Raw genomic sequence first — 26,097 nt, 5'->3', positions numbered from 1 at the left:
TGTATGATTGTCATATTTTTTAAATTCTTTAAATTAAGCCCTCTGTTTCTAACCAGGTGTGGTATCTTTTTGTGTGGTCTTTTCCCCCATTTTACTGTTTGAAGTGCTGCCCAAATAAGTTACACATTTCCTCTTAAGTTATACCTGACTGCTCAGTACCAAGCTACCAGGAAGTGAGGCCAGGTTAATTTAGGGTGCGTTTGTGTCTTATCGTGACAAGAATCGTGGTTCCTGATTGCTCAATGTGTATACATTTGTCAACCAGCAACCCTGTTTTTAACACACTATGGGGCATAGTTATACTCCAATTGCCCCAAATTTGTGTCATTTTTTTAAATGAAAATTTGGTGCAACACTAACTTCATATTTATATTTTGACGTTAAATCCGTCTAACATCAAAATCTTGGAGTTTGCACCATTTTTTAGATGCATGGACCCACCTTGTGTCAATGAGATGCAAGGTAGGTATTCCCATCTAAAGAAATGGTGCTAACCCTATAGCCCCATATTTATCCCCCGTGCTAAAATGATGCACGGTGGGAGGAGGGCCTAAATAAGGTGCAACGCTTGCTTTGCACCATGATTTAACGGCTGGGTCAGACCAGGCAATAGGGGACCTGTGGACCCATTTCCATGGTTAAACACCATGGAAATGGGTACACAGGTGCCCTCCTCAAGCCCCAGGGATACCCCCACCCACACCAGAGGGACACCGGAGGATTGGTGACCCCATCCCAGGTAAGTGGGCTAAGTATAGTTAAGTATGTTTTTTCTTTTTTAAATTAAAGTGCCATCGGGGGCCCAACTTGGGGCCCCCTGCATGGCACAGGGTGTAATGGCCATGCTCAGGGGACACAGGTCCCCTGTGCTTGCCATTGGGGTGGTGGGCATGAATCCTGTTATGTGGTATGGATGGTTTTGCATCAGAAAATGACGCTAGGCTGGTTGGCCAGCCTAATATCATTTGGTGGTGCAAAACCCCCTTCTCCCATACCGCCACCCGCACCCGGCTAATGTAAAATTTTTTTTACGCTAGCCCACCCTTTGCACTGGCTTGAGCCATTCCATAAATATGGCACCCGGCTGGTGCTCAGGATGGGCGCAAGTCGGTGCTAAACGTTTTGGTGCAAAACTGCTTTAGTGCAGTTTTGCATCAAAAAGTATAAATATGCCCCTTTGTTTGGACTTCTTGTTTTCACAATAAGGCCCATTTATGTATATGTTTTTCTTAATTGTCCACTCAGTTGTAACTTTTCCTTGACATCTTCCTTTGTTGGGGATAGAGAAGGAAATTAATGGACTCAGTTTAGCGAAGCAGTGCTTATCCATTGCTTAAATGCTGACGTGTGTGAATCAATGGAAAATGAAAACTGAGAAACCACATTAGAGGAAACCAAATCATGGAAAAAAAAATTAAGGAAAGAAGAAATGCAAAAACATCAAAAATTAAAGGAAACATTTTAAAGAAAAGATAATTTTAAGGAAAATTCCAAATTTACATTAAACTTTGGTGGAGTGTAAGACTTCTGTGGGTTTTTTTTGTTCAGAGTTGGGTAATGTTTAGGGTGAGGAGACGTTTTTAGGGTTCATGAATAAATGGAGTTCAGGTATAGAATTTTTTTCTAGGGTTCAGAGGTGGGTGGTGTGTAGGAGTGGTGAGGTTGTTGTTTAGGGTTGTGAGGTGTTTTTAAGTATCAGGGATGGGTGCCGTGTAAGGGTGTTGAAGGGCTTTAGAGCTCATGAATGGGAGGAGTTTAGGGCTCTTGTGGTCTTTGAAGGTTCAATTATGGGTAGCGGCTGGGGTGGTGAAGAGTTTTTAGGGTTGATGATGAAGTGGCGTTTACGTTAGTGAGGGCTTTTAAGCATTCAGGGTTGGGTGGAGTTTAGATGTAGAATTTCATAGATGAGTAGTTTAGGGTGACTAGGAGTTCTAATGGGTCATGAATGGCTGGTGTTTAGGGGCCATTAGGGTTTTTAGAGTTCAGGGATGGGGGAGTTTTGGTGTGCTGAGGTGTTTTAAGGGCATGTGATGGGTGGGATTTAGTGATAGAAGGGGGTTTTAGTGTTCAGGAATTGATGAAGTTAGGAGTACTGAGTTATTTTATGGTTCAAGGATGTTGTATTTTGGAGTAGAAATGGCTTTAATCTTCAGGAATGTAGTTCAGCTGTGATGAGGGACTTGAGGGGAAAAGAATTGATGAAGTTTAGGGGTTGTGAGGGGTCAGCGATGAATGGTGTTTATGGGTGATGATCAGTCAGCAAATTAAAAGCATTCAAAGCTTTACAACATAAAATATGTAAATATAAAATATTGTCCCATGAAGTAAAACACTGAAATTATATCTCCCATAAAACCGCTTCTGGAAGTAAAACCTTCAACCATTGCATTTACACTTAAAAAAGCCAATTTTGTCCAAAAACAATTCTATGAATTGGTTTCTACAGAACGAAAAATACCATTCATTCTGAAAATTTCCAATAAACAGTTCAGATGAAATGGTTTCTCAGTAATGGTATGCCATTAAATCCTTTTGCTATGAAATCACATGAAACCCTTAATGATATCTCACAATAATGGAAGCCCATACCAGTAACTTCCCAAGCAAATTATTTGGTAGGATTTGTTAGAATCTGTGGCTGAAAATGGTCATGTGAAGCCCTCTGGCAAGGTCTAGCGTGCCTGGAAGACTCAGAAGAAATTTGTGTATTTGCACCTGAATCGCAGTACAAAAAAGTAGTTCAGTGACTTATAAGTAGCCCTCCACCTTACTACATTTTCCTTGTGATTTTGGTCAAGCAGCAGAAAAAAGACAGGTCTGATTTACTAATAAATGAGAGTTTATGAGGGACAAAGATTGGCTTACATTTATTTTTTGGTGTTTGATCTTCATTTTTGGTGTTTTCATGTTTTTGGAAAATCATACTTTGTGGTGAACATTTTTATTAGGGAAAGGTTGTTTTGCTGTGAGGTCTCAGTGCACATTTGCTTCTTTGTGAGTTTGGGTGTTCAAATAAATTATGATCAGGTATCCAGTGTGCAGTGTGCAGCCAGAAGTCTCAGCACTCAGTTCACTAGATTTCAAAAACTGTTCCAGGGCTCAGATAGTGTTTAGTCCTACAATGTGTAGGAAATAGCCCTTTCTAGCTTGGTTACCCCCACTTTTGGCCTGTTTCTAAGTGTGTTTGACTGTGTCTACTGGGATCCTGCTAATCAGGACCCCTGTAGTTATGCTCTCTCCCTTAAATTATGGTTATTGCTTACTGGTAACCCAGTATTTCACCCACAATTGGCATACTGGTGCCCCCTTGTAAGTCCCTAGTATATGGTACTGAAGTTCCCAGGGCATTGGGGTTCCAGGGGATAGTCATGGGGTGCAACATATCTTTTGCCACCCATAGGTAGACCATGCAAAGGTTTCTACAGGACTGCCATTGCAGCCTGTGTGAAAAGTTGCATGCACCCTTACACTGCTATTTACACTGCACCAGGTCAATTATAAAGCACCCCTATAGCAGGTCCTCTAGCCGTGAGGGCAGGGTGCAGAGTCCTTGAGTATGAGGGCACCCCTGCACTAGCAGAGGTGCCCCCCGACCTCCAGGACCATGTTCCCAGACTTCATCAGTGCAGGGACATCATTTTCCACGTAAACTGGACATAGGTCACTACCTATGTCGAGCCTCCTGGACCCGGCAGCACCATTTTCCGCTAACCACGAGTTTTGTGTGTGCCAACGCTTGTTGGAGGAACCCAGCGACACAAACCAGACTGCAATCATCCATCTGGAGTGAGACATCATCTGCACCAACCAGGAACCTGCATCTCTCTTCTTGGGTGCAGTATTGACTGTTGTTCTTCACTGGTGGTTCTTCTTTTGCACCTTCATCCAGGTTAGCAGGGGCTCCTTTTTTCCCTGGACTCTTCTGTGCTTCTTGGACTTAGTCCCCAAGTCTAGGAATCCACTGTTGGTGTCTTGAAGCCTCTTTTGGTTCCTGTATTATCTTCTTTCTCGTGTTCTTGTGTGTTCTTGGAAAGTTAATGTGATTTACTCCTGCTTTCCTGGGCTCTGGGGTATGTTCTATTACTTACCTTTGGTGTTTTCTAACACTTCCAGCACCTCTCTACACACTACACTTGCCTAGGTGGGAAATCAACATTACCCTTCCACTTTCTTAGTATATGGTTTGTGTTCACCTAGGCCCATTTCTAACTATTGTGATTTTCTCTATTTGCATTGTTTTCTAACAGTTTTTATACCAAATTTTGCATACTAGTATATGTAATTTGTGTATTACTTACCTCCAAAGGGAGTATAGCCTCTATGGTATTTTTGGAGTTTGTGTCACTAAAATAAATTACCTTTATTTTTGTTAAACTGAAATATTTCTTTCGTAAGTGAGTACTGTGTGACTACAGTGATATTGCATGAGCTTTGCATGTCAAATAGAGAAGCCTTTGCAGCTCAGTTACAGCTACCCCTAGAGAGCCTGGCTTCTAGACACTGCCTACATTTCATTAATAAGGGATAACTGGACCTGGTATAAGGAGTAAGTACATTAGGTACCCAATTTCAGTGACTCTCCAGTGGCACTAAGCACTACTCCGTATTGACAAGGTAGCATTAAGCCACTTTTTGTGGCTTAATGTCACTTTGTAAATACGAACCCTCCTGATCAGCACTGTGCGTGGAAGGTGGTGTATTAGGTGTTGCTGTGGGCATGCCACAGCAACACCCATTATATTTTGATGCAGCTTCATTTAAATGGAATATTGCCAACTTGAGCTGGGGCCAAAAGTCTAATGCCAGCTCTAGGGGTGGCATTATCAGGGTGTAATGAGGAGGAATACATTTATACCTCCGTCTTTTCTGCTTTTCCAATGTGTGCTGCATTCTGAAGCATGCATAGGAAGAGCAAAATGTCAGAAATGATTGTTTATGAGCATGAAGGTGTTCCTTCCTGCAGAAGTGCCAAAGCGCCATTAGTGATTGTTAATGTGCAGGAAGGGACACCTTCACACACATGAACAGTCACACCCCTCAACGCATATATCCTTGCACTATGGTGCAAGGATGCCAGCTTTGAAGCTGGCAGCAGAATCTTGCACCAGTGCAGGGGACAACACAGAGGTGCCCCATATTCTCTTACATACAGCGCATCCTTGTGTTACCAAAGTGACGCAGCGTTTTGCTGCCTATTTCTGCACAGCACCATGCTGCACCACTTGTACATAAATGTGGCCCTATTATGACAACGAGCCTCAAATATCAAGTCAGTGACGTGACTTGTCAACTGCCACAACACAGATAGATTGATTTTATACCATCTCATTGCAGAGAATGATGGCTCTCCTGCGGATCTGCCAGTCCTGTAGTACCCTGATCACCTGGATGACCAGCTGACAACTATCAGCCAAAACACCCTCCAAGAACTCCTTGTAAACCAGCAGACACCACCTCTAGTTGCAAGGAGGAGTATTGAAGTAGGAGACATCCCACAAGTCACACTTAGCACCCCAATAGTACAACCTGCCAGCACTGACACAGCAGAGGACTCTGAGGACCCAGGCACCAGCTTTGAAATTACAGTGGTAGGAGTCCAGCGGGAGCTGGCCAAGGAGGTATGGGTGGGGATGCAAACTATAGCAGCCAGCCTTGAGGAGATGTGGATGTGCATGATCACGGCAACAGCACAGACTGCAGCCAACCGACGCACACACTCCCCAATGCGTGGAGTCCAGGGGTGTCTGAGGGACATAGATGCTGCCATGAGGGAGTGGCCACAACAACTGCCCTCCCAAACTGACATCAGCGTGCTTGAGGACACAATGTTCTTCATACACCAGGAATGGTCTCCCTCAGGGCAGACATGGCTGCTTACCACAGGGATGTTTGCTGCTATACTTAAAAATCAACAGTTCCTCCTTGCTGTAGTAATGCCATATGTAGTGCAACAGATGGCAGCTGCTGGAAATTGGGAGTCCACATCTGCAGCCACTGAAGTGTGTGTGGCCCCTTCTACCTCTCCACTACCACCATCAAGGGTAAAGAAGGCCCAACACACATTGGAGGATGAAGATGTGGAACAGATCATCTTCACTCGTAGGAGTTCCCTGTAATACTAGCCCATGCAACATGGGCAGTGTTTTCCTTTGTCCTGTGCTTGACATCATGTCAGTGTTAGCACTGTTGCAGATATGCACTCTTCCTCAACACACTGTTGACTTTTTGCTATGGACTGCAATTGTCTCTGACTTTTCCATTGGCAATTTATGTTCCCCTGCACTGAAAGACACTTTACCCAAACATGTCCTGTGACATGTCTCTCAACCCTGGACTTGTGTTCGGTCACAATTGGATGGATTCCACAAATGGGATCACAGACCTGGACATTGTAAATATTGACACATCTACTATGCCAGGGATTGCAATGTGTGTAACATGTCTCAAGTCACAGAGTGTCAGTACAAGAATGCATAAATATGTGGGCATATATCGATGCACATGGTACTTACATGATGTATGTTGATGCTGGTCTCATCCCCTACAAGCCATTCACTGAATATGTGACACATGTTGAAACATGTATGCTACACCCACTACATTCTGCAGGAATGGTTGTGAAACAGTTATCAAGCAATATCGTCAGCTGGGGGTACCAGTAGAACACATTGGTGTGAAACAGAGTGACTCAACCTCATCTATTTTTGTCACTGATCAGTTTATCAGGATAGGAATGAAACGTAGGCTGTTGTCAAATGTCCCACAGTGCCAAACATTTTAAAACAAAACCCATACAATACAGCTGAATTGCCACACCTACCTGTCCTATACATGGTCAACATAGTCACCTTAAGTGGTGGGTACATTAAATGGGAGATGCACAGATAAATAGATGTGTTGTAGCTGCCAAAGTAACAGCTCAGTCATAAAGAGGTGATGAACATGTCAAGAGACAGACCTGGATGCAGGACAGAGTCCCTAGGACAAAACACAATTTTCATTGTACACCCATGAGAAGACCCTGAGACCCAAGCATATGACACATGAAGTAAGGGACTACCCAATATTATGTATTATGATAATAAAGTAACTAAAAAATATTATTCACACCTATCCTAACCTAACTTATCGTAACTATACATAACCCACAACAGACCCTAACTACTCTATGCTATACATTCACCCCCACACATCTTTTATCACAGGACACATGCAGGACAACATGCACTAAACTAGACATTTACTAACTATAACTAAACATATATAGCTTTGATTGGTATTTTAGTTTTTTAAATTTTTTATTTTTTATATATATACATAAAAGACCCAACATCACCCCCTACGCAACCCACAAACTTAGTAACACATACAAATTAGAAAACACACCCCAAACCTACTTATTCTAACTAACTCACTAGCATATTCTAACCTACAACTAACCCCCTAATACCCACAAAAAAACTAAAAAAAAAGAGGATGGAGGGGAGTGAACTTGGGAGGAATGACATCATGCCATTCAGAGGTTGGCCCTTTTCAGTTTCCTCTTAATGTTCTTGAGGGTCTTAGTATTCTTTGTCACCTTCTTGTCTATGGAGTCTAACTTTTTGAGGACCTGTTTTGCATCCCTCTGTAAATCTGTGATGGCACTCGTGCCCATGTGTAGGAGGCTGGCCTGGCTTATAGTGGGTACCTAGTGGTACTTACACCTTGTGCCAGGTCCACTTATCCCTTATTAGTAGATTAGTAGTGTTCTAGCAGCTTAGGCTGATAGAGGTAGCTAAATCAGAGCAGCTTAGGCTGAACTAGGAGACATGCAAAGCTCCTACTATACCACTTATATCATATAGCACTATATCATAAGAAACACACTACTCAGAGTTACTAAAAATAAAGGTACTTTATTTTAGTGACAATATGCCAAAAGTATCTCAGAGGATATACTCCCTTAGGAGGTAAGCAATATACACTAAATATACACACAAACTAAAATCAGGTAAGTAAACAGTTAGAAAAGTAGTGCAAACACTGTATAATACAATAGGATGCAATAGGAGACACTAGGCCTAGGGGCAACACAAACCATATACTTCAAAAGTGGAATGCGACCACGAATGGACCCCAGGCCTAGTGTAGTGTGTAGAGGGTCGCTGGGAGTGTAAGAAAACACTAAGGGTGTCCAAGATGCCCCACCCCAAGACCCTGAAAAGTAAGAGTAAAGTTACCCTACTACCCCAGAAAGACAGTAAAGTTGAGATAGGGGATTCTGCAAAGACAACAAATGACTGCAAAACACTGAAGACGGATTCCTGGACCTGAGGACCTGCAAAGGAAGGGGACGAGTCCAAGAGTCACGCACATGTCCGGGGGGCAGGAGCCCACTAAACCCCAGATGAAGGTACAAAAGGGCTGCCTCAGGGTGGAAGAAGCCAAATGTTCTGCAATAACAGAAGGTGCCAGAAACTTCTCTTTGGTCAGAAGATGTCCCACGGCGTGCTGGAGGATGCAGAGTTGTTTCTACACAGAAAGACTGCAAACAAGCCTTGCTAGCTGCAAGAGTTGCGGTTGAAGATATTGGGTGCTGACAGGGCCCAGGAAGGACCAGGAGGTCCCCCCTTCGAGGAGGAGACAGAGGGGGTGCTCAGCAACAGAGAGAGCCCACGCAGAAGCAGGCAGCACCCGCAGAAGCACTTGAACAGGCGTTCAAGAAATCTGAGCACTGCGGTCATCTCAGCACAACAAAAGAGGGTCCCACGAAGTCGGGGGTCAACTCAGCGAGTTTAGCAATGCAGGACGGAGTGCTGGGGACCTGGGCTAGGCTTTGCATGAAGGAATCCTTGCAAGAGTGCACAGAAGCCCTAACAGCTGCAGATCACGCAGTACACAGGATTACTGTCTGGCGTGTGGAGGCAAGGACTTACCTCCACCAAATTTGGACAGAAGGACCACTGGACTGTCGGAGTCACTTGGATCCAACTCCTGTGTGCCAGGGCCCACGCTCGTGAAGATGAGAGGGGACCCAGAGGACCGGTGATGGAGAAGTTTGGTGCCTGCGTTAGCAGGGGGAAGATTCTGTCGACCCACTGGAGATTTCCTCTTGGCTTCCAGTGCAGGGTGAAGGTAGCCAGCCCTCAGAGCATGCACCACCAGGAAACAGTCAAGAAAGCCAGCAGGATTAGGCGCTAAAATGTTGCTGGTATTCTTCTTGCTACTTTGTTGCGGTTTTGCAGGCATCCTAGAGCAGTCAGCGGTCGATCCTTGGCAGAATTCAAAGAGAGAAGTGGAGAGGAACTCTAGTGAGTTCTTGCATTCATTATCTGAAGAGGAACCCACAGGACAGACCCTGAGTAGCCCTCAGAGGAGGATTTGCTACCTAACCAGGTAAGAGCCTATCAGGAGGGGTCTCTGATGTCACCTGCTGGCACTGGCCACTCAGAGGTCTCCATTGTGCCCTCACACCTCTGCATTCAAGATGGCAGAGGTCTGGGACACACTGGAGGAGCTCTGGGCACCACCCCTGTGGTGGTGATGGACAGGGGAGTGGTCACTCCCCTTTCCCTTGTCCAGTTTTGCTCCAGAAGGGGCTGGGGGGCTCCCTGAACTGGTGTAGACTGGCTTATGCAAGGAGGGCACCATCTGTGCCCTTCAATGCATTACCAGAGGCTCGGGGATGATACTCCTCCCCAGCCCTTAACACCTATTTCCAAAGGGAGAGGGTGTAACACACTCTCTCAGAGGAAATCCTTTGTTCTGCCTTCCTGGGACTGGGCTGCCCAGACCCCAGGAGGGCAGAAACCTGTCTGAGGGTTGGCAGCAGCAGTAGCTGCAGAGAAAACCTGAGAGAGCTAGTTTGGCAGTACCCGGGGTCCATGCTCGAGCCCCGGGAATGCATGGGATTGGCACCCCAATACCAGATTTGGCTTGGGGGGACAATTTCAAGATTTTAGACATGTTACATGGCCATGTTCGGAGTTACCATTGTGAAGCTACACATAGGTATTGACGTATATGTAGTTCACACGTGTAATGGTGTCCCCGCATTCACAAAGTCCAGGAAAATTGGCCTGAACAATGTGGGAGCACCTTGGCTAGTGCCAAGGTGCCCTCACACTTAGTAACTTTGCACCTAACCTTCACTAAGTGAGGGTTAGTGCAGTGTAAATTGGCTGTGAAATAATGTGGACGTTATTTCACTCAGGCTGCAGTGGCAGTCCTGTGTAAGAATTGTCTGAGCTCCCTGTGGGTGGCAAAAGAAATGCTGCAGCCCATAGGGATCTCCTGGAACCCCCAATACCCTGGGTACCTAGGTACCATATACTAGGGAATTATAAGGGTGTTCCAGTGTGCCGATCAGAATTGGTAAAATTAGTCACTAGCCTGCAATGACAATTTTAAAAGCAGAGAGAGCATAAACACTGAGGTTCTGGTTAGCAGAGCTTCAGTGATACAGTTAGGCACCACACAGGGAACACATATAGGCCACAAACTATGAGCACTGGGGTCCTGACTAGCAGGGTCCCAGTGACACATATCAAACACACTGACAAATAGGGTTTCCACTATGAGCACTGGGGTCCTGGCTAGGAGGATCCCAGTGAGACATTAAAAACTCCCTGACATATACTCACAAACAGGCCAACAGTGGGGGTAACAAGGCTAGAAAGAGGCTACCTTCCTACACCATGGCAGCAGGTGTGGTTGGCTGTGGGATGGAAGAGGAGGGTGCAGCAGCTGGAGCAATAATTATGTTGGTAGCTGTGGGCTCCTGCATAGCTGTGGTGCTTGGTCCACCCCATGTGGGCAGTGTGGTTCCCCTTTGGCTAAATGCCTGCCACTCACCAGTGGATCGCTCCAAGCGATAGTGGCGTGCCATCATCCTGAACCCAGATTCCACTGCAAATATGTGCCGATAGCACACTGCCTTCTCCTGAAAGGCATGGAGTTGGTCGTTATTCATGTTGACAGCTGTTGAAATGAGACAGCCAACCATCAGTGTCAGCATTGTGTGGAGTATGTACATAAATTTATCTTACTATCTACATTGATTTGCGCATGCACTCCTACTCACATTCCGGATGATACAATGACCCTGATAGATGAAAGGACAATGCTGCCTTAGCACCATTTTCTTGACACCATAGACACCCACAAAAAGATAATGAAACACACCAAATTAGATCTGCATAGATTTTGTACCATGTGTGACAATGCAAAGGCAGTATCAACTTCACGTTGATCAGGACCACTATTGCTCATCATCTGTGTCAAATTTTCAAACATACATCACCAGAAACGTGCATCTGTCATTGGGATTATGGGATGCTGTTGGTAACCTTAAGGGTTCAGTGTTGATAGGTACACATGCAAACCTCATCAAAATGACTGTCACCAATACTGTGAGCATCACATCTACCTACAGATTTGTTGTTCCCACCCCCTGTGCCTCGGGAGGTATGGCCATGCAACTGTCCAGGTCATCCACCAATGTATCCCCCCTCATACATAGAGTCAGGGCCTGAGATTCATGTAGTGCTACACCCTGCAACAACCATATGTGGCCAATCTGTAGAAGATGGATCTCCATGGAAGGAGGGGGAGTTGGGTGACAGATACATGACACTACCCTTGTGCTCTGCAAGACAACTGACTCAGGTATTCTGGCTTGTCCTGAAAGGCACACAGAGGCACTTTGTGGAGGAGGACAAGCAGTTACATTTTTAGTCTGCAATTTTCATGCATTGAGTAATCCTTGACTGATGTGTCACAGTTGGCTGATGGCATCAAATGCCCAATTGCCAGTGCTCCCTAAGGCAGGTATGCTCCCTTCATAAACATAATGTCAAGGATGATGTATGTGTAAATCTGACAATGTTGCACCATACATGGATTGTCATACTTTGTTGTTACAATCCACTTACATGTGGTATGCTGGAGGTGTCTTGGCTTATCATGCATGACACAGTGCTGGGGCACAGATGTTGCCATGGCCCCTGAAAAGTGTGACTTAGTGATGGATGCACATGACTCACCTAATATCTGACTTGCATTGCTAAAATGGTAGGATATGTGAAGCCCATGTCTTTACTGGCATAGTAACACTTCAGTCTGGTTGCACGCATGCCAACACATCTGCTCGTGCCATTCAAGTGCAGTGAACAGTAATTAGTTTGCCAATAGGGGACTCACCGACAGGGCCACCAATCACTACTCCAGGATGATCCAGAAGATCCTTCTCCCTGGCCACTAGATCAGCCCGCCAATGCTTGAACTGGTGGTTGTTGCGACTGCTGAGGTACACCCTCGTCAGGTGGTGGAGCACCTTGCCCCACAACAGCTGCCTTGCCTCCGTCCGGTAGCCCTGGATCACACAGCCACCCATCTCCAACATCAATGGGAGGTAGTGGGCTACCAGCCACACGAAGTGTCCCAGCTCCGCCTCCCCCATTCTGGTCTGCCTCCCCCTGCTAGACATTGCACTAGGGTACAGTTTGAAAAAGAAAAAATGGAGTAGAAATAAACAGAAGAAGGAAAGGAAACTTAACACCCATAAAATAACTAACCCAACTAACCACCTATACAAATAACCCAGACAGACACCCCACAGCACAGGTACATGGTAAAATACAGTTTACACACAAATTCACAGACACTGGGACAAATAACAATCAAATACAACAGAAAACACAACAGGAGGGACACCACAAGATACAAAAAAGAGCAAAAAGACACCACCAACTCCAAGACACAAACACACAGTCAAAAGAGGAACAGACTGTAAAGAGAAAGTGAAAGTACACCAACTGTACCATGCCTGTAAACTGGATATCCTATTACATCACTTCCTTTGCCCTTGCATCACATTTTCTGTTATGCGTTATTTTTTTTGACGCATCTGATATTTGCATGGGTTTTTCTGGAGAATTACTTATGTGCTGTGTGTAGCTGTCTTAAAGAGCATCACATTTCATATGCGATGCACAGCTCAGGCATTGTTGATGATGGCTGATGAATGCAATCTGGCAAATGTTACCTGACAAATATCGCCATTTGTTGATCTTGAGTACATGGATGACTTTTGTGTGGACTACACATATGTTGGACATGTGTACATATTTTTTTTACATACTGTGATTGACACACTCTGCCCACATTCCAACCACATAATGTTTTGATCACAATTGACAGTTGAAAATCATAACATTTTGCATTTTAATAAACATTATTGTGTGGTGGACCTGCAGCCCTAGCTGCATATGGTCTCATCCATTCTGATGTTCATTTCACAGATGTGTCCATCCAAAGTGTGAGGTCATGTGTACCTTGTGATAGATTTGGGCCCCATGGCAGTGGCAGGAGTGATTTCCATGGATGTGCTGGTCGGGATCCATTTCTCCCACTGCTTGTCATACCTGGGTTAATCATGTTGAACATTGTCACCAATGATGCCCCCCCTTGTCACACATGCTCCATGCAGCCATTGCAACTCTGACACTGAGTTGTGTTAGTGGTCTGTTAAACATTACAGTCTTACAATATTTTGACATCCACTGTCTCATGTGTGGCTCCATTGTTTATGTCCTATTTGGACATGTGTTGTTGTGTGTGATGAGCTATTGTTGTACAAGTTGGCAACTTGGATGTAATCAATATGTTGTGGTCCATAGGCTGTGTCCTTCAGTTGTCATATTCAAGTGATGAGGCTAATTGCGATGTGTGTGATGGTAGTAGTTCACCCTTACGCTTCACATGGGATGTTGTTACAGTACTCTTCACATTAATGTTTGTGACATTCTCCCTGAGGTTAGGCTCCTAATCCTAAGGTATATGTTTAAGAGATTGAAGACACCAAAGTCCGATTGTGTGAATAAGTTAGGTGTTTCTTGATGAAATCTACAAGGTGAGTTATGTGATTATTGAGTGAAGAAGTTATCAACAATGTGCAGTCTGTGGCGTATCCCAGCAGCTGTGTTGTACTGTTCTACCTCATTGTCTTCTCCACCATCCTGCTCCTCTTCTTCAGGCAGGTCATCTACCTGCTCATATAAGGGGACATTCATCCACACACAAATTTTGTGCAGGATGGCACATGTCAGGATTATCATGTAGACAATGTGTGGGGGATATAGGAGGCTGCCTCCTGTGATGTCCAGGCACCTGAATCTGGACTTCAGGATGCCAAATGTCCTCTCCACAATAGTCTGTGTCCTATGATGTGTCTCATTATATGCACGCTCTGGGGCTGTGCTTGGGTTAGGAAATGGGGTCATTATCCATAGCTGTATGACATAACCCTGATCTGCTGTAAAAGATTAAGGGGCATATTTATACTCTGTTTGCGCCGGATTTGCCTCAGCCTGACTTGCCCCATTTTTTGACGCCCAAGCTCCATTTTCCCCTACGCCGGCGCTGCCTGGTGTAAGTCATTTTTTTTGACGCACACCAGGCAGCTCCGCCGGCTAACGTCATTCCATAAATAAGGCGCCCGCATGGCGCTTTGGAATGGCGTTAGCCGGCGTTAAATCTTTTGACGCACAACTGCGTTGGCGCAGTTGTGCTCCAAAAAGTATAAATACGGCCCTAAAGGAGTAATTTGTTGTTAGGGCTTGCAATAGGTTTGTCATGTAGCATGGCAGTTGATATTAAGAGCTGGTTGTGGCTCATATGTGTTTGTGGTTTGGGGTGATTTCCTATCCTTCTATAATCTTTCCTCAGCACTAGGTTGTTGGACATGACAATCTTGTGTTTGGCTCAAGGACCTGGAACATATGATTTAGATTTCACACTGATGGTCATTATGTATGTACCATGTGTTATGCAGTGGACCTTTGTTTCAGTGTGCTATCACTGGAGGGGACATGACACATCCTCACAACACAATGGGGTCAGATGTGGTGGCAACATGGTAGCACTACAGAGCCTGGACAACCCATCCCTTTTGACATGTGTCATTGCAAATGAGGTATGACACTTGGGGCCTTTTAAATTGGTAGACGGGTCTAGCGTCAAAATGTAAATATGGCGTTGGGTTTGCACTGAAATAGAGTAGAAAAATGACGCTAATTCAGCACAAAGCAAATACAAATATGCCCCTATGCATCTCTGAGAGGGGCATGAGAAGGGATAGGTGCCTGCTGGTGTGTCTCCTCTAGACAACGCCAGTCTACAATAAAGCCACCATTTGCACAGCATGTGTGTATGGGGCCAAAATGGACCCACCATTGATTCAGTACTTGAAAACACTACACAAACACACAACACACTTCTGCATCCACTTTTCAAATATTAGCAAGATATTCCAGTCAAGGGAATCGGAAGAACCTTTTATTCAGAGATGACCAGTAGGCATTCTCCCATTAGGTGTACAGGTCAAAAAGCCTGTAACTCAGGACTGATAACTGCAGCCACAGCTGTCAGTGATCACATTGCCTGGGCTGACGGAACAGTAGACACCTTAATTCACAATAGTAGTACACTTTGCATAGAGAGATTGTGAGTCTTTCCAAAGGAGTGGGTAACTTAGGAAGTTTTTTTATTTGTCCAGTCTGGCCATCTTCCATCAATCTCATGAGGGTGTCATTGGTGGATCTAGAATTCAGTTTATGGGGGTGATTTTAACTTTGGCGGACGGCGGAGGCCGTCCGCCAAGGTACCGCCGTGAAATGACCGCACCGCGGTCAAAAGACCGCGGCGGCCATTTAAACATTTCCGCTGGGCCGTCGGGCGCTCTCCGAAAGAGCGCCCGCCGGCCCAGCAGAAATGCCCCTGCAACGAGGACGCCGGCTCAGAATTGAGCCGGCGTAGTTGCAGGGGTGCGACGGGTGCAGTTGCACCCGTCGCGTATTTCAGTGTCTGCAAAGCAGACACTGAAATACTTTGCGGGGCCCTCTTACGGAGGCCCCTGCAGTGCCCATGCCATTGGCACTGCAGGGGCCCCCAGGGGCCCCGCGGCACCCCCTACCGCCATCCTGTTCATGGCGGGTTTCCCGCCATGAACAGGATGGCGGTAGGGGGTGTCTGAATCCCCATGGCGGCGGAGCGTGCTCTGCCGCCATGGAGGATTCAATGGGGCAGCGGTAAACCGGCGGGAGACCGCCGGTTTACCCTTTCTGACCGCGGCTGAACCGCCGCGGTCAGAATGCCCTCGGGAGCACCGCCAGCCTGTTGGCGGTGCTCCCGTGGTCGGTGACCCTGGCGGTCACCGGCCGCCAGGGTCAGAATGACCCCCTATGTGTGCTTGCAAATTTCCTGCACTTTTGGTGCAGTTGAAATACTTAAAAGCTTTTCATTTCCAGGTTAGGATGATTTTTGAAAAATACTTGATAAGAAAGAAGCTGCTTTATACAGTATAGTTTTTTCATATATTTTTTACATTGGGGTAGCCAGCAATGCATGTGATTTTAGTTGAATTAGACCTTGTTGTTAAGGCCAGTTAGATGAGTCATATAATACAGAAGAAGGAGATGAGCAAAGCAAGATATTCCGTAGACTTAATTTTGGAACTGTGAGTTTTCCGGTTACCTGCACTGTGATAATTAACAAACAAAATGGGACGATAGGTGTTTAATTGCCTTACTGCTAACCATTTCATATATATATATATTCGTAACAGATTTCAGAGGGAAAGATTTAATGATCAAAGAAAAAATTACATGTGAAACTTCCTTTGTGGTGTATGTTTTGGAATGCTGATGTGGTTTGAAATATGTGGGCAGCACTATGGAGGTCATTACGACCCTGGCGGCCGGCGTTAAGGTGGCAGTAACACCGCCAACAGGCTGGCGGTGTTCTGCCAGCAATTATGACCGTGTCGGAATAGCCACGGCCATACCGCCGGCCCCTCCAATTTACTGCCAGGTTTCCGCCTGGCGGTCATAATCCCCAGGGCAGCGGTGCTGGGGATTATGAGTCCCCGACCGCCAGCCTGTCCGTGGCGGAAAACACCGCCTTGGAAAGGCTGGCGGTAAGGGGACTTGGGGTGCCCCTGGGGGCCCCTGCACTGCCCATGCACTTGGCATGGGCAGTGCAGGGGCCCCCAGGCATAGCCCCGTCGTGCATTTCACTGCCCGAATTTCGGGCAGTGAAATGCGCAACGGGTGCTACTGCTCCCGCTGCACATCAGCATTGCCGCCGGCTCTATTACGAGCCGGCAGCAATATTGATGTGACATTTCCGCTGGGCCAGCGGACGGTAACACTGTTACCGTCCGCTGGCCCAGCAGAAATGTCATAATAGGGAGCCAGGAATGCCGCCGGCAATGGTGGTATTCTGTCTCCCGCGGCCTCGCCGGTCTTTTTGCAAGACCGCCGAGGTCGTAATGACCCCCTATATGCCCCCTAAGAAAACGCATCTTAGAACACATAAGGGCAGTACAAAATGAGGACATGACGTATGCCATAACGAAACATCTCAAAACTCATTCAGACCTGAATTGGATGACCATGAAATACTATGGCATTGCAACTATACAAAAACATGAACGAGGGGATGACATTTTTCAGAAACTAAGACGTTTGGAGTCGAAATATATAATCAAACTTAAAACGAAGATGCCATATGGAATTAATTACGATGAGGAGTTGTATTGTCACCCATGATTTTGAAATAATAATGAGATATTACTGTCTTTATACTAAATTAATGAAAGGCTGTTATGATTTTGATGTGGAATGTGATAAGAAATAAGGGGGGCGATTATCCCCGTAATGAATCAAAGTAGAATATAAATTTGGCCGTTGATGTTTAATTAGTAGGAATTTATAATTAGTAACAAGTTATGACAGGAGTATATTATATATAATGCAATATGTATGGAGTAGTAGCAATCATAGGAGTTTTTATTTTGCTTTTGTTTGCACTTTGTTATCACATGACTGTTTTAATAGTCTGGTTGCACATAAATTCATTTGTTTGTTATATTAGTAGCACTTTTGGGGTAAGTTTATGTTATTGGTGATGTGTTGTAGCACTAGATATGTTATATACAACTACATATCCCAGAATGCCACATAAAGGCATAGCTTAGTGGAAAAGTATAAATAGAACATGGATTGGAGTAATAAGTTACTGTGATCAAGACTGAGAAGGTCGAAACACGTTGGGGTGTTAGCTGGTGGGGTTGTTTCTTTATTGAATAAAAGAGGATTAATCACAATTCTGAGAGTGCGGCATCTTTAACTTGAATGTTAAGCTGGCAAAATAATATATATATATATATATATATATATATATATATATATATATGTGTGTGTGTGTGTGTGTGTGTATCTATATATATATATATATATATATATATATTTATATATATTTATATATATATATATATATATATATATATATATCTTTTTTTTTTTTTTTCACAATATCCTGGCCACATTAAAAAAAGAAAAATATAACATTAGTCATTAGAATCAAAACTATAACACAGGAAAAACATTTAATACTTTAATAAAGAATGATGTGCTATTTACAAAGAATATATTTGATGTGTCCCTTATAGATGCCACATAATATGAAAACCATTAGATACATATTTGAGTTCACTTTATTGGTCTGCCTTTTATCCTGCAACTGTCAGACATTGGGGAGTGGGTAAGGATTAGATGTACACTCCAAAAGATGACAAATAGTTGCTTTATCATTGAATCATCATATAAAAGTTGATGATACACACTTAGTCATTTTCTTTGCAAGCTATTGTTACTTTCAATGTCAAACTAATGGATTATACACTCTGAACCACAGCACTCAGGCTGAACAACAGTGTACTGTAGTGCGAGTTAGCAGTTACAGAACCCTTTTGGCGCTAGATAGACTCCGTAGAACTATGACGTAAGTCTTAGAGCATAGTGAAATGAATGCAATTTTATAATGTTGAGTTTGTGGTTACAAGAAGAGACATAAAGATGTGGAAAACACAGTTCTGTGTGTGACGTAGTCACTGCCATGTACCCAGGCTGGTAAAGATGCTACAACTGGTGGCAGGATAGGGGAGAAGTAACTCGAAGATCAACAGAGCTCTCCCAGAGAGTTTGCTGTGGTCCAAGCAAACTGCTTGTGCATGCCACATGTGCATACCCCAAAGTGTAGAATCAATATTTGGTGTATGTGGAGTCAAAGTGAAATTCCATCTGGCGTGAAGCATTGAAAGATGAAGAGCGTTTCACTGAGAAGTCTATAAATCATTGGACAAGAACCTTCTGGTAAAGAGAGGTACTATGCTGCTACATAACATAAAGCTATCCATTACAAGGAGTAATAATGTTAAAGGCGGATACAAACGAACACAGAAAAGCCGCGTTGACAACTACCATACTCAGGTGTGAGCAGAAAAACCAAAAATTCTAGCTGACAAGATAATTTGATAAAAGGGCATTCTGTTGTTGCACTTACCTGAGCCTCAATAAGAAGAGCTCTACAACTTCAGTAGCGGGTGTGGAGACCCAAGAAGAAGCACTGGGGCTATACTTACTGAGCTGTCCAATAACTGAAGTGGTACACCATCAAAACAGCCAAATGGTGGATTAGAACAGCTCCAAAGTTCTTCAGAAAAGTGAATGGCTCCAATGGAGACTTAGAAAGCGGTCACCATTCCACAGATTGTCAAAGATAACCCAGATGCCAGCGCAACACAGGACTTTAGAGCACAAGCAGGTCCTAGTGGGCAGCAGACTGTACTTGAGAGAATTCCATTTTTAGTGATAGCGAATCCTGTAAACAGTTATAAAGTTGTTGCCTTCTTGAAACCACCACCACCATTTGATACCACAAAAAAGCAGAACATTGGCAACAGATGGACTGCTTGGATAGAGACATTTGATGATTTCATTTATGCTCTAGGAGAAACAGATAAGAAGAAGATTATCAAATACCTTAAGAATCTTACCGGTGAGGGTGTAAAAGAAATCATGAAAAGAATGTCGTGGGTTGACAAAGTGACATTCTGTCAAATAAAAGAACCCTTGAATCTCAAGTTCAATTCAAGGGAGAATGAAGATTTCAAAAGGTACATTTTCAGTTAAGAATAACAAAGAGTTGGTGAAACTGTAGACAAGTTTGTTGAGGGATCGGATACGTTCATCAAACACTGTGGTTTAATTAATTTATTGATGAGGAGGCAATACTTCTCACAGTTATTGGTGGATGTCTGTCAGACTGTCAGATTCAAGCAGACAATAAATGCTGAGAGAAACTCTTAGTCTGGAAAGAGTTCTCACGGCAGCCAGAGCTGAAAAGCATGCTGATCAACAAGCTGCTAACATGGATGCTGGAGGTGCCCAAAGTGAGTCCATCATGAACATGAAAAGAAGGAAGAAGCATAAGGCTGAAAGACATAAATTGATGTCTCCACAGAAAAAGAGGTTATAATTCAGGTGTGGATTGCCATTTCCACAGGAGGTACATGTCCTTCCATTGGACAGATATGCAAAGGGCATGGGAATGAGAACCATTTCATAACAGATTGCAGGGCAATTGAAAAAGTAAGAGGGTCATGGAGAGAAGTCAATATGTGTGCCTGAACGTTCCAGAAGTGATGTTTGATGCATGCAGACAAGACCAAACAACAGCACCAACAGAGACACATAAACACCAAAGTCGATCGTCATCTAAATTATAATCAAAAAATTCTTCAGTATTTATATCAAGTGAAAGTGAAGAAGGTGAATGTAAAATGTTGATGTTTACCTCAGAAAAATGTGCCCATGTTGGAGTGGTTGCAGTCAAAGAAAAGTTGACTTGAAAAAGCATCCAACTCATTCAAACACTGTCCAAAGATGACACTGAAAGTAAAAGGTTGCTCAATGTCTTTCATTATCAACAGTGGTACCTTGATAAACATTATGCCTGAGGAGAAATATAATAAACTATCTTCATTGCCTCAACTGAAACCATTGAAAACTAAAGTATTTACATGGGCTGAGTCAACACCATTAATGGGTGAGGTTTCATTTGTAGCAACGATGAAACACAAGAAAACAAAAGTACAAGCACCCATTCATGGACCTCAAGGTACAGCGACAGTATGGGACTGATCTCAGCAAATCATAACATGAATGCTCATCACAAAAAAGTAAGTTAGTTTCCTTTGATGTTTCACAGTCCTTAACTTTAAGACTACGAAAATATAATTACATGGAAATGAGGACATTCATCCTGTTGTTCAAAGACTCTAACGAATTACTTGTCAGGCATTGATGTCAATGTAGAGACCAGGTCTGAACAGACAAATAAAAAGCCCTTTACTGCTGTTGCTCATACATCTCCATTGCAGATCACAAACACTTCTATTAGCCGTCCCCCATTTCCAAAGACACATTTAGGACGTGTGATTAGAGCACCTTGAAGACTCATCATAGAGCTATAATTGTGTATATAGTTGTGGAATTTTTTTTTCATTTTTTTTAACAGTGGGGTAGATACAGTGTTGTGTGAGTTAGTAATGATCGAATCCTTTTGGGTCCTGAAAGACTCTATAGAACTGTGACTTAAGTGTTAGAGCCCAGGGAAGTGAATGGAGCCTTAGAATGTTGAGTTTACAGTTAGAAACAGACAAATAAAGACAAGTGGTTCACAGCTCAGTGTGTGGCATAGTCATTGGTGGAAACCCAGTCTGAGGAAAATGCTAAAAATGGGATTTCCATATTTTATTGCTAACAACCCATCTCTAACCATTTAAAGAATTCTCTAGTTTCTAAGCCGTTTCATCATTATCCTGTGCCTACCGGTCTTATGGTATCCTATTGGGCATTTTTCTATGGTCTCTATATGTCAACAGACCCATAACTGCTTCTTTACCCGTAACCTACCAACCATTCCTGAAGCTGTATTCTCTAGTCTGTCAACAAGGCCATTTTGGAGCTACACATTCTTTAACCAGCACTGCCTTTCCTAGCTCTCCTGCAAGTACCAGTCCTCTGCCACTCATGCTTGTAATGTTTTCATACTGACACAGGTGTAGAAGATCTCAGACAAGCATACCAGTCACTTTTTTTCCTATTTACGTAATGGTCATTCCTCAGTCAGGACTGCCATATCTCAATTATTTGACTAATGGTGCCACATTTAAACAAATAAATTTCAAATCTCTTATACCATTGGTTTGTACATTTATTCACTTACTTGTTTATTTATCTGTTTATTTATTTATTTTTCAGTTCCAGGGAGATATAGCAAAACATAACAATTACATTTGAAGATGCTTCAATAAACAAATAGATGCTTAGACATACATAGACAAATCATATAGTATTCATAAATATGCAATTTATACAACATATAAAGCAGTAGTTCCCAACCTTTTAACTTCTGTGAACCCCCGCTTTTTCATTACTGGAACCTGGGGACCCCCAGTGAATCATTATTTGAATCTGGGGACCCCCCCACTGAGTTACTTCTGAAACTTGGGGACCCAATCTTTTAAGATTACTAAATGACCAAAGAAAGAAGCAGTCACAAACTCCCGAGGAGGCTCAGGGGGTCCCTGGGCCACTGATTGGGAAACACTGATATAAAGAATAGAATAACCAAATTTCACCTTAACCCCTTCGCTGCAAGGCCTTTTCCCCCTCCTGTGCCGAGCCTTTTTTTGGCTATTTGGAGCAGTTCGCGCTTAGGCCCTCATAACTTTTTGTTCACGTAAGCTACCCACGCCAAATTTGCGTCCTTTTTTTCCAACATCCTAGGGATTCTAGAGGTACCCAGACTTTGTGGGTTCCCCAGAAGGAGGCCAAGAAATTAGCCAAAAAACAGTGAAAATTTCGTTTTTTTTAAAAAAATTGGAAAAATGGGCTGCAGAAGAAGGCTTGTGGTTTTTTCCCTGACAAGGGCATCATCAAAGGGTTTGCGGTGATAAAATCACCAGCTTCCCAGCTTTCAGGAACAGGCAGACTTGAATCAGAAAACCCAATTTTTCAACACAATTTTGGCATTTTACTGGGACATACCCCATTTTTACGATTTTTTGTGCTTTCAGCCTCCTTCCAGTCAGTGACAGAAATGGGCATGAAACCAATGCTGGATCCCAGAAACCGCAACATTTCTGAAAAGTAGACAAAATTCTGAATTCAGCAAGGGGTAATTTGTGTAGATCCTACAAGGGTTTCCTACAGAAAATAACAACTGAAAAAGAAAAATATTGAAATTGAGGTGAAAAAAACATCAATTTTTCTCTAAGTTTTACTCTGTAATTTTTTCCTGCAATGTCAGATTTTCAAAAGCAATATACCGTTACGTCTGCTGGACTCTTCTGGTTGCGGGGATATATAGGGCTTGTAGGTTCATCAAGAACTCTAGGTACCCAGAGCCAATAAATGACCTGCACCCTGCAGTGGGTTTTCATTCTATGCCGGGTATACAGCAATTCATTTGCTGAAATATAAAGAGTAAAAAACAGCTATCAAGAAAACCTTTGTATTTCCAAAATGGGCACAAGATAAGGTGTTGAGAAGCAGTGGTTATTTGCACATCTCTGAATTCCAGGGTGCCCATACTAGCATGTGAATTACAGGGCATTTCTCAAATAGATGTCTTTTTTACACAGTGTCTTACATTTGGAAGGGAAAAATGTAGAGAAAGACAAGGGCCAATAACACTTGTTTTGCTATTCTATGTTCCCCCAAGTCTCCCGATAAAAATAATACCGCACTTGTGTGGGTAGGCCTAGCGCCCGCGACAGGATACGCCCCAAAACACAACGTGGACACATCACAGAAAACAGACCTGTTTTTAGCAAAGTGCCTACCTGTAGATTTTGGCCTGTAGCTCAGCCGCCACCTAGGGAAACCTACCAAACCTGTGCATTTCTGAAAACTAGTGACCTAGGGGAATCCAAGATGGGGTGACTTGTGTGGCTGGGACCAGGTTCTGTTACCCAGAATCCTTTGCAAACCTCAAAATTTGGCTAAAAAAACACATGTTCCTCACATTTCTGTGGCAGAAAGTTCTGGAATCTGAGAGGAGCCACACATTTCCTTCCACCCAGCGTTCCCCCACGTCTCCCGATAAAAATGATACCTCACTTGTGTGGGTAGGCCTAGCGCCCGCGACAGGAAACGCCCCAAAGCGCAACGTGGACACATCACAGAAAACAGACCTGTTTTTAGCAAAGTGCCTACCTGTAGATTTTGGCCTGTAGCTCAGCCGCCACCTAGGGAAACCTACCAAACCTGTGCATTTCTGAAAACTAGAGACCTAGGGGAATCCAAGATGGGGTGACTTGTGTGGCTGGGACCAGGTTCTGTTACCCAGAATCCTTTGCAAACCTCAAAATTTGGCTAAAAAAACACATGTTCCTCACATTTCTGTGGCAGAAAGTTCTGGAATCTGAGAGGAGCCACAAATTTCCTTCCACCCAGCGTTCCCCCATGTCTCCTGATAAAAATGATACCTCACTTGTGTGGGTAGGCCTAGCACCCGCGACAGGAAACGCCCCAAAGCGCAACGTGGACACAGCCAAATTTTTGAAGGAAAACAGAGGTGGTTTTTGAAAAGTGCCTACCTGTAGATTTTGGCCTGTAGCTCAGCCGCCACCTAGGGAAACCTACCAAACCTGTACATTTCTGAAAACTAGAGACCTAGGGGAATCCAAGATGGGGTGACTTGTGTGGCTGGGACCAGGTTCTGTTACCCAGAATCCTTTGCAAACCTCAAAATGTGGCTAAAAAAACACATGTTCCTCACATTTCTGTGGCAGAAAGTTCTGGAATCTGAGAGGAGCCACAAATGTCCTTCCACCCAGCTTTCCCCCATGTCTCCCGATAAAAATGATACCTCACTTGTGTGGGTAGGCCTAGCGCCCGCGACAGGAAACGCCCCAAAGCGCAACGTGGACACATCACAGAAAACAGACCTGTTTTTAGCAAAGTGCCTGCCTGTGGATTTTGGCCTGTAGCTCAGCCGCCACCTAGGGAAACCTACTAAACCTGTGCATTTCTGAAAACTAGAGACTTAGGGGAATCCAAGATGGGGTGACTTGTGTGGCTGGGACCAGGTTCTGTTACCCAGAATCCTTTGCAAACCTCAAAATTTGGCTAAAAAAACACATGTTCCTCACATTTCTGTGGCAGAAAGTTCTGGAATCTGAGAGGAGCCACAAATTTCCTTCCACCCAGCGTTCCCCCACGTCTCCCGATAAAAATGATACCTCACTTGTGTGGGTAGGCCTAGCGCCCACGACAGGAAACGTCCCAAAGCGCAACGTGGACACAACCAAATTTTTGAAGGAAAACAGAGGTGTTTTTTGCAAAGTGCCTACCTGTAGATTTTGGCCTGTAGCTCAGCCGCCACCTAGGGAAACCTACCAAACCTGTGCATTTCTGAAAACTAGAGACCTGGGGGAATCCAAGATGGGGTGACTTGTGTGTCTGGGACCAGGTTCTGTTACCCAGAATCCTTTGCAAACCTCAAAATTTGGCTAAAAAAACACATGTTCCTCACATTTCTGTGGCAGAAAGTTCTGGAATCTGAGAGGAGCCACAAATTTCCTTCCACCCAGCGTTCCCCCATGTCTCCTGATAAAAATGATACCTCACTTGTGTGGGTAGGCCTAGCACCCGCGACAGGAAACGCCCCAAAGCGCAACGTGGACACAGCCAAATTTTTGAAGGAAAACAGAGGTGGTTTTTGAAAAGTGCCTACCTGTAGATTTTGGCCTGTAGCTCAGCCGCCACCTAGGGAAACCTACCAAACCTGTACATTTCTGAAAACTAGAGACCTAGGGGAATCCAAGATGGGGTGACTTGTGTGGCTGGGATCAGGTTCTGTTACCCAGAATCCTTTGCAAACCTCAAAATGTGGCTAAAAAAACACATGTTCCTCACATTTCTGTGGCAGAAAGTTCTGGAATCTGAGAGGAGCCACAAATGTCCTTCCACCCAGCTTTCCCCCATGTCTCCCGATAAAAATGATACCTCACTTGTGTGGGTAGGCCTAGCGCCCGCGACAGGAAACGCCCCAAAGCGCAACGTGGACACATCACAGAAAACAGACCTGTTTTTAGCAAAGTGCCTGCCTGTGGATTTTGGCCTGTAGCTCAGCCGCCACCTAGGGAAACCTACTAAACATGTGCATTTCTGAAAACTAGAGACTTAGGGGAATCCAAGATGG

Source organism: Pleurodeles waltl, chromosome 2_1 (assembly GCF_031143425.1).
Source record: "Pleurodeles waltl isolate 20211129_DDA chromosome 2_1, aPleWal1.hap1.20221129, whole genome shotgun sequence".
Lineage (NCBI taxonomy): Eukaryota > Metazoa > Chordata > Amphibia > Caudata > Salamandridae > Pleurodeles > Pleurodeles waltl.
Note: the sequence above shows the minus strand (reverse complement) of the source record.